The sequence below is a fragment of the Eumetopias jubatus genome, unplaced genomic scaffold, assembly GCF_037043125.1.
Source record: "Eumetopias jubatus isolate StellerSeaLion01/CBP00866 unplaced genomic scaffold, mEumJub1_p1.0 scaffold_3, whole genome shotgun sequence".
NCBI classification, from domain to species: domain Eukaryota; kingdom Metazoa; phylum Chordata; class Mammalia; order Carnivora; family Otariidae; genus Eumetopias; species Eumetopias jubatus.
This window is the reverse complement of record NW_028274809.1, coordinates 151411602-151420808: the sequence shown is the minus strand read 5'-3', so window position 1 is coordinate 151420808 and position 9207 is coordinate 151411602. Positions and strand designations below refer to the sequence as shown.

Here is a 9207-nt window from a genome sequence, read left to right as displayed (position 1 = left end):
AAAGAGAATCTCAAGCTGACTTCACCCTGAGCACAGAGCCTGATGTGGGGCTCCCTGAGATCATGAGCTGAGCTGAAATCAGGAGTTGGATGTTCAACAGAATGAGCCACCCAGGCACCCCTGAATTTTAATATTCTAAATGTAAATTTTAATATTCCAAACTCTAAGATTTTTAGTCTGTATGGTATGTTTTCTTTTGGAAACAGTTGAAAGGAAAGGGGGATGGATATATATGATCAACAAACAAGTTTCAACTATTCTAACATGCTTCTTGGCAAAGTTTCTGGAATTTTCGTGTTGGATACTTATCTATAATCCTCTTAATGTGGAACCAATATGCACTTACTAAAATACTGACAGAGAAAATACACAATTAGAATACAAGACTATCATCAAGGACCTGGTGATCTCCTATGATGACTAAAACAGCAAATAACTACAAGTGAAATATAATAAAACATCCACAAGGCAGGTAAAATATCCTCAGAAGATTCATCATCTGGGTCGTATACTTCTGAATGTTTGGTAGCAACTGAAATGCCCCCAAGCCAGTCATCTCTGCCATTTCTAGTTCAGGTACATTTTGTTGTGTTAAATGACCCCAAATACCCATCACTGCTACTGTCCACGTGGACTTAGATTGCAGGAACTCATCATTAGAAATCCTGGCTTACTACTTAATATAAATTAAGTAATTCCAGCATCCAAATGATGCTGGAATTTAAAGTCAGGTGAAAAAAGGAACATCCACTTATTTAATAAACATTTAATACATTTTATAATATTTACTCACATGGAAGTGAAGAGTCACTGTAAACCTTAGCTACAGCATTGTCCATAGTATTTTTAATCAAAACAAAACATTAGTTCCTAGAACTCCATAATGATAGTTTTGAATGTTTTAAATCCATGGAAGACAGCTAAAGTGTAGGAGACAGAAAATGGGGAAAAAATCTGAACTATTTTGTGACAATAAAATGATTGTAGAAAAACAAAGAATGCAATTTTTCGTTCATGAATAAATGGAAAGAAGCGGATCATTTGGAAGAAATGTAAGGGAACACTGTAAGTGTGGTGATGTTTTGTGTTCAGTGTACAGAGCACTCGTTAGAATTGATGAGGCCTGGCCTTTCTAAGCATTCAGCATCACAATGAGAACAGTGCTGTTAGCTTTTAAAAAGACGATGAAGTTGTAGAATTTAGGTGTTGATAGTAAACTTCCCCTTAACAAATATCGAACAAAACATTTGCTTACAAGGCATACAAAACTACCCCTCAGACTGTCCACATAAATTTACCAGTTACATCTCTTTGGGCTCTTAAATTTTTAACTTTTGTTTTTGTACTTTTAAATCAGGTGATTTACCTTAATTCTTGACAGTGCTTGAATTGACAAGATGTCCGATGTCTGAAAAAAAAAAATGTTCCTTTATTTGTGTTACTGCTTTTTCTAGTTAAGTATAAAAGAATATAGAATCCTTCAGCTCTAGTGATTGACAGATTTGTTAAGGTGTGTGTTGCAGTGTGTGGAAGAGGGATTATCGCTTGTTTCTACAAAGGTAAGCATGTCATTTAACTAGGTGAGTAAACAGGGAGATTTTATAGGAGTTACCCGAATTGTCCAACTTTAGTAGGTAAAAAATTCCAGCTGAGAAACAACAAAGCCTATGGATCCATCATGAAGACAGCTGAAAAGAATGAACTGGCCATACCACCCTTCAGTTGGGTAGCTGCATGAAGAAATACATGTTGCTACATTGTAGCATTCAGAGAGGAAAAGCTTCATTTAATTCTTATAGAGAATAACAATTTTTGTTGTATGTTTTCACTTTCTAACTTTCTTTTAGAACATGAAGTCCTTCAGGTACAAAAATGAAAGGACACTGAATCAAAAAATTAAGGAGCATGAACAATTAAATCTATCAGTGAGGTGTTATAAACTGCTTTATATGGGAATAAAGGGAATCATATGGGCTTTCAAATTCCTTCAGAGTCAAAAATTGCTACTTAGGTCTCAGTTCTGAGTTATTGGGGCAATAATGCATATCTCTTTTACTTAATGAATATAGGAATGAGTATTTTCTATAACCTTATTCAGTGCTGAAAGAATTACATAGAGGAAACAGAAATATCTTATATTTTTAAAGCTGGACACTGACCAAAGATTTTTTATTTTTTATCTTGTGCAAGTATTTGTAAATTATCAAACAAATGTGTTCATTTTAAATTCTGTAATAAAATAATAGTCTTTATAGGAGACATAATTATCCAGGGACATTGTAAAACAGTACTGTTTTTAATATTTTATATGGTATATAACAAAAACTTGAACATATTCCATGAAAAAAAATGGTCTGTTTTTCATATGTATGAATCCATAAGCTGAAGGAAAATAAAAGCTTGTTTTGTATTGATGTTCTTTACTCTTTTTTGACACCATTACATTCCGCTCAGTTCTAAGTACATTATTCTGTGGAGGATTAATTTTATATGTCTGGGTCAATAGAAAGCCTTCTGGTTCAAATGTTTATTTCACAGTTACTTTATTGAAGACAGGCACTGTTTTCTGTGATGCCCATACCAGGGGAAACTGGAAAGAGTACTAGAAAAAAAAAAAAAGACATTGCCAAGGTTAAAGTGGCTAGTTCCTAAACTAATGATTATACAGTTAATCATATTAATGCATTGTCACTATTCTAGGGATTAATAGCACTGTTTTAGTTTAGAAGAGAGGTTAGTATAATTCTTTATAATTCTTGGCATTAAAATAAGTGCTGGCTGGTGAAAACCAGTAACTCACTAAAAAAATAATTCTTACCTTTGGGTTCTGTTACAACCTGTTCTGTTACTCACAATACTTGTGAGTCTCTAAAAGAATTGCCTTATATTCCAGTTTCTCCACTATCACAGGAAAAAGCATATAACATATGCTTAATGTCTATTTGTTTAATTAACTAGAATATTAGACAATAGGAAGTTAAAAATTCAAAGTTCTGCTTTTTAAAATGATTGTATAAGTTACAATATTAATATCTGATAAAACAGGCAATATATAATGAAAGATAGAAGAAAATTGAATTTTTATTGCTTTCTTTTAAAGAAATTATTTATCAGAGTCCACCATGAGAACATTAAAATAAAATGCTAAAAAGATGCTTACTTATTGCACATGGGATAATCTGTCATTTGGATAAGATTTCTTATCATTCATAACTCTGTTCACTTCCAAACTAAGTAACACAAAATATGTGCATTTGCCAAAAAACTCATTACTAAATCTTCTGCCATTTCTAGAATGCTTTTAAAAAACAAAACATACATCACCTCTATCATTTTCCTTGATGACAGGTAATCACATTAATCCATGATTTTTTATACTTTACCCATTCATTGTTTTACTCATGGGTTAATGAAACTCATATGCACTGTAAACTTTTAGATACATGAATATATCAGCATTTTTCATTTAAAAAAACCTTTATTATTTTAGTATCTAACAAACACAGATGAAAAATCTAAGTTAAATATATCTTTCACACACACAAATTTATTTGCTTCTCCATCTTTACAGAACCTTGTAATTATAGTATTAGATTTTTCTCAATTCAATTCATGGATTTTACTTTTCAAGATTTACTTAGGAAGACTGCGATAGATATTGCAATAGAGGGGACAAATTCAATAAAAGATAACAGATGGGTTGCTAGAGGGGAGGTGGTGGGGGGAAGGAATAATTGGGTGATGGGCATTAGGGAGGGCAACTTGATGTAATGAACACTGGGTGTTATATGCAACTGATGAATCACTCAATTCTACCACTGAAACTAATAATATACTATATGTTAACTAACCAGAAATTACATTTAAAAAAATAAAAAATTAATGTTAGATAACGAGAAAAAAGAGAACAGATTAAAGGGATTCTATATAATCCATGTTAAAATCCAAATTTTGTATAATTTTAAAATAAATTTTAATATAGTAAAAAATATTTGACACTTTATACATAAGAATATAAAATTATTTTCCTACATATAAACTTAAAAATTGAAATTTCAGTGGTTTTCTAAATGCTATTCAAGGGGACCAGCTATGTCAGTATAATCAGGGCAGTTTTTAAAAAAATGTAATTCCTGGGGGTGACTGGGTGGCTCAGTCAGTTAAGCGTCTGCCTTCAGCTCATGATCCCAGGTTCCTCGGATCAAACGCCTCATAGGGCTCCCTGCTCAGCGGGGAGTCTAATTCTTCCTCGCCCTCTGCCTCTCCTCCTCTTGTACTCTCAGATAAAATCTTTTAAAAAAAATGTAATTCCTGAACTGCACCTGTGATTTAGTATACTGAGGTAGATCAGGGATTCTACAAATTTTAATGATTAAGTGTTTTGATTCCAAATCAGATTTAAAAATTGTACTATTTTGTGACTTCTTTCAAATTAAAATGCTATATAACTTTAAAATGTTTTGTTAAATTTGTCCATGTTTGCATTTGCATACATTGTTATTGTTCAACTTATCTTAAAGCAATTTGTGATTATAACAGATTTTTTTCAAAATTAGCAATGATTTTGTTAAATTTTCCTAGAAAGTGTCTGGGCTCTCATGTAGATAGGAATAAGAATGCCTCTGGAACAGTATACATTAAAGGACTCCTGTGAGGAAAGCCATGTGGGTCATAGGGGAGACAGGTGGGCTCTAGGCCCAGGCACGAAGCCAACCAAGCCAGAGACCCTCCTTCCAGTGAGCCAGGGATGGGGAGGGGTGGGGGCGCCTGGTGCCATGACCCTGTTCCACATTGGGAATGGCTTCACCCTGGCCTTCTTCCCCTACTTCATCACCCACAAGTGCAGCAGTCTGTCTGAGTACAACACCTGAAATCACCCACATCTTCCTGCAGCCATGCAAGATGCTGTTCTGGACACTCTTTTTCCCACCCGGGAAGGTGGCATCTATTTCATTGGGGAGTTCACGAAGCCAGAGTGGATGTGACAGACCTGAGAGACCTAAACCTTGTCATGTCCTGGAATGCAGGCATTGGGTAGCACAAGATCATGGTTGTTGCCCTGAGCCGGACCACCCCTGAGCTCATTTTGTCCCACTGAAATCCCCTCTGGGCTGGAGCCCCAGGCTTTTGAGTTTGACTGACGTATATCCAGATGAGCAACGATTCCAACATCAGTCTGGTCCATTACATCATTGCATCTGCCCAGGTCTGGATGATAACACGTTACGACCTAGGCCACGGTTTTCAGCCAGCAGTACTCCTACTGATATTCCTTAGCATCTACAAGGCTTTTGTCATGGAGACCTTCATCCACATCTGTTCCCTGGGCAGGACAGCACTGCTGTCCAGAGCTGTGATGACAGGACTGCTGGCCCTCAGCACCCTGGCTCTCTGTGGTACTGCTGTCAACATGCACTCCTCGGTGTCATGTACCACTCACATACCGTCTCCCGGCTTCCACGTTTCAGTGAAGTAAACAGTATTTGTAAAGTTAAAGAATAAAAAAAAAAAAAAAAAAAATCCTGTGAGATTGTACTACCTGTGAAAATATTTCAATGCCAATAGTCTTTGTTTACTAAATTATAAAAATAAACGTATTATTTCTTCATACACCTACTTTTACATACACACCATGGGCCTACTTGGGCTCTCTCTGTGTTTTCTATCTGAAAGGAAAAAAAAAGCTGCTAAGGAATGGGCTATCTGCTGGACTCAGTTGAATAGGCCAATATACTCTGTCTAGATGTCATCATCTTTGTGACTTTTAAAGCAAATTCATAAATTACCGAATAAAACAATTTGAGATAAGTGTGCCTATAAGGGATTAGAGGGAAATAAGAGTTACTGTCACAGTTACTTTGGCTGCATATTATAATGGGGCAAACCTCTTGAAATCAACTGGTGGGGGTTAGAATCAAGCAATCTGCTTTTGTTAACTGAGGAAAACTGTAATGTGGATCTTAATAATTTCCTTAAGAAAATTAAGTGAGGCTTACATGTGAAAACATACAAATATTATCCAGGATGGGAGGCCCTGGCATTTAACCATTATTATCATGTCATATAGGCAACCTGTTGTGTTGTAATGGAGACAAAACCTATTCCAAGAGGAAATGCATATTGTAGCTCAGGATGAATGTTCCTGGTATTATGTGCTTGTTTGCTGGACCTCATCAGTGTCAGCTTTAGGGTAGAATATGCTTTAACATTTTGTGACCATTGCTATATCATCAGTGAGGAGAACTTAGAATTATGTTTCCATACATTTATCAAATAATGCCAAACAGTAATATTTGGTTAATGAACATTTAACGATCTAATGCCGGTGGCAATAATTTGACATTGCACTTGTCATCATGCACAAAGATGCTATGCTTTAAAAAAATGTTTCTTGAATTATAATGTATTTAATACAGATATATTTAGAATTTATGGTTTCCCCTTCACAAAAAAAGGCAGATTGCTGTATATTTGGACATTTGATTTTTACATTTTTATATTATTTTTATTTTTGTTTTATTTTTTATTTACCTATTTATTATAACTCAATGTGCTCCAAGTATTTGTTAAATAGCTCTAGTTGAAATAAACATTTTTTATATTTCTAAAAAATGTTTTTTTAATTCATAATTAAGGTCAGAATGGATCTAATTACAATATTCCACAATTAGAAATAATTATTTGAGAGTGAATACTTCAGCTTTGAATCAAATGTGAGATTTGACTCATTCTCTATTCTAACAATACCATACTTCTCTGTATCTCAGTGGGAACAAGTAAGATATTCAACTTTGTATGTTATCAGAGAAACTCCAAATTAATTCTTTAGGCCACTGCCATTGAGAAAATATTAAAATGTGAAATAAAGGTTATTACTGTGACAAAGAGGAGCTCTGAACATTGATAGCCATTTGGGTTTAATATTGTTAAATGAGGCCACATTACCGCTATAACAGTTGGCTGTCTAATAAGCTGGAATATCTCATCAGGAATATTATAACAAGATGTGCTCTGAAGAGTCTGTTGGAAAACAATCACTTGATATAGCTCATTTAAGGTTCAGTACCATCACTCTCATTTGCCTCTTCTATAGTCTATTTTTGCAGGGTTAGCAATGAGAATGACGCATCACACCATTATCAGTCTCTGGGACCCTGACTCCATCAGGGTTTTGATTAGTCCCCGAAGAAGGTATGTTTAACTGAAAGATATCATGATTATCAACAAAAGGAAGCAGGATGGCAAATGAAGTTGGGAGAAATTGCTCAAATACAGAATGGAAATGCAAAACCTATTAATTCAGTGACATTTCAGAGTCTGTTAAGCACTGGCCATCAAAGCACTGAGTATGTTGTATTTATGGATCCAGTGTCCAGTCTCAAGGCTTTTGTGAATCTAAAACTATCTTTTGGATATATCACTATTTTTTAAAATACAGAGGCACATAAAAATGTACCATTTAGTTTTATATATATATTTATATATATGTATATATATATATACACATTTTTATTTACCATTTAATGTAGAGTAACCAATAGTGATTAAAGTTTTCCCTTTAAATTTGGAGATCAGGTCTTTTTCAGAATAAAAATATATTCATTGTAAAACATGCTTTTTATGTAAAATTCTGCATGCAGGACAACTCTGAGTCATTTTTAGAATGTTTCAGATTACAGATTTCTGTGCAATATTAGGAAAAAATATAAAAATCTCAATATCAGTTATGACACTGCCATAGATTTTGTAAAAAGAAACTTTTCATTGAAAAGTTATATGTAAATTCAGTGACTCATAGTATACTATTTAGTATTTATATTCCATTACCTCTTCCACATTACTTTACATAAAATCCTGCATATTATAGTAGTGTGCAAATTAAGTTTCCAGAAATCTAATATATAGTGTATTTCTACTTTCAAGGATGAACAAAACCTATTCATTAAAAATACATGCTATTCCACTGAAATTTTAAGAGGTTTTTCTCTTTTGGTGTGTTTTATCATTCCCAAAAGTGCAGTGAAGATGTTTGGTTTGAGATTAATAACATCTCTTGCATTTTCAAGACTGCTTTAAAACTTCCTAGTGTGCAGTCTTCATATTTTGTTGATATATCCCTGGAAGAATGCCAGTTCTTCATAAATGAACCAAATTAATCATTTCTGACTCACTGAATCTGACATGAAACTCTTCAGCAATATTTGAGTGCCTACTATGTGCCATTTATGTTTAACATCAGAAATTCCAGATATGGAGAAACACAAACAACCCTTTGTTCTGATGGAGCTTGCTGCTCTTAGAAAAGACAATGAGTGATCAAAATACCACACTAATGAAATGGTGATTGCAGACTGAGAAAAACAGTGAGAAAAAGCAAAAATAGATGAGGATGTATTACAAAACTTTTAAAAAGCTTCTGAGGGAGTGATGCTTGAGCTGATATCTAAAGAACAAATGGCATTTAACTAGGTGAAGTGTCAGTGGGCAATGTGCAATGGGAAGCATCACAGAGGGAAAAATTAGGATGAAAATCCTGTGATGTGAGGAAGCATGGTACACTTGAGCTACTTAAAGAAGTCTGCATCCTGGCAGCAGAGGAAATGGAGAGTGAAGTTCTACACAACTTTCAAAAAGTATGGTTATTAAGCTAAAATGAGAAATGAGAGGACTCTAGAGCAGAACTTGCAATCACATGTTTGAGGGTGTAGTTTTTTTTCCTCATAAAACTGAAGAGATGTGAGCATATCTGAAGGTCAATAGGACAATGGGGAGAGACTGACGGAATGCATAAGACAGACAAATATGATTGTTAAGATAAATTTTTCAGGAAGAAGGTAAAGAATAGAATCCAAAGAGCAAATGGAGGGCACGACTTTTGAAAGAAATAGGATTGATTTCTTCTTCCATAGCTGCAGAGGGGAGCCTGGTGGATTCATGGCTACAGTCCTTTCATGACAGCGGGCACCAAGCCTAATGGCTTGAGGTCCTGGCTCACTCGTCCTGGGGTGACAGGAGTCTAGCCTGTGAGATCTCTGCTCACCTGGACTGAGGGTTGCTAAACAAAGAAACTGCTGTTTTAGGACCTGATTGGATATTTTCTATAGAGATAAATGTTTTCATTCCCACAAATATTAACTCTCTCCAATTCCTAATTATGTCTTAATTAAGGACATTAAGAGTTAATAAGATGCTACAGTAAGATACTCT

At 34.6% G+C, this 9207-nt stretch overlaps 1 pseudogene; it reads left to right on the top strand.

The window, feature by feature from the left end:
• Nucleotides 1-4775: 4775 nt before the first annotated feature.
• On the top strand, nt 4776-5476 carry LOC114210173 (BOS complex subunit TMEM147 pseudogene; annotated as a pseudogene).
• Nucleotides 5477-9207: the final 3731 nt, after the last annotated feature.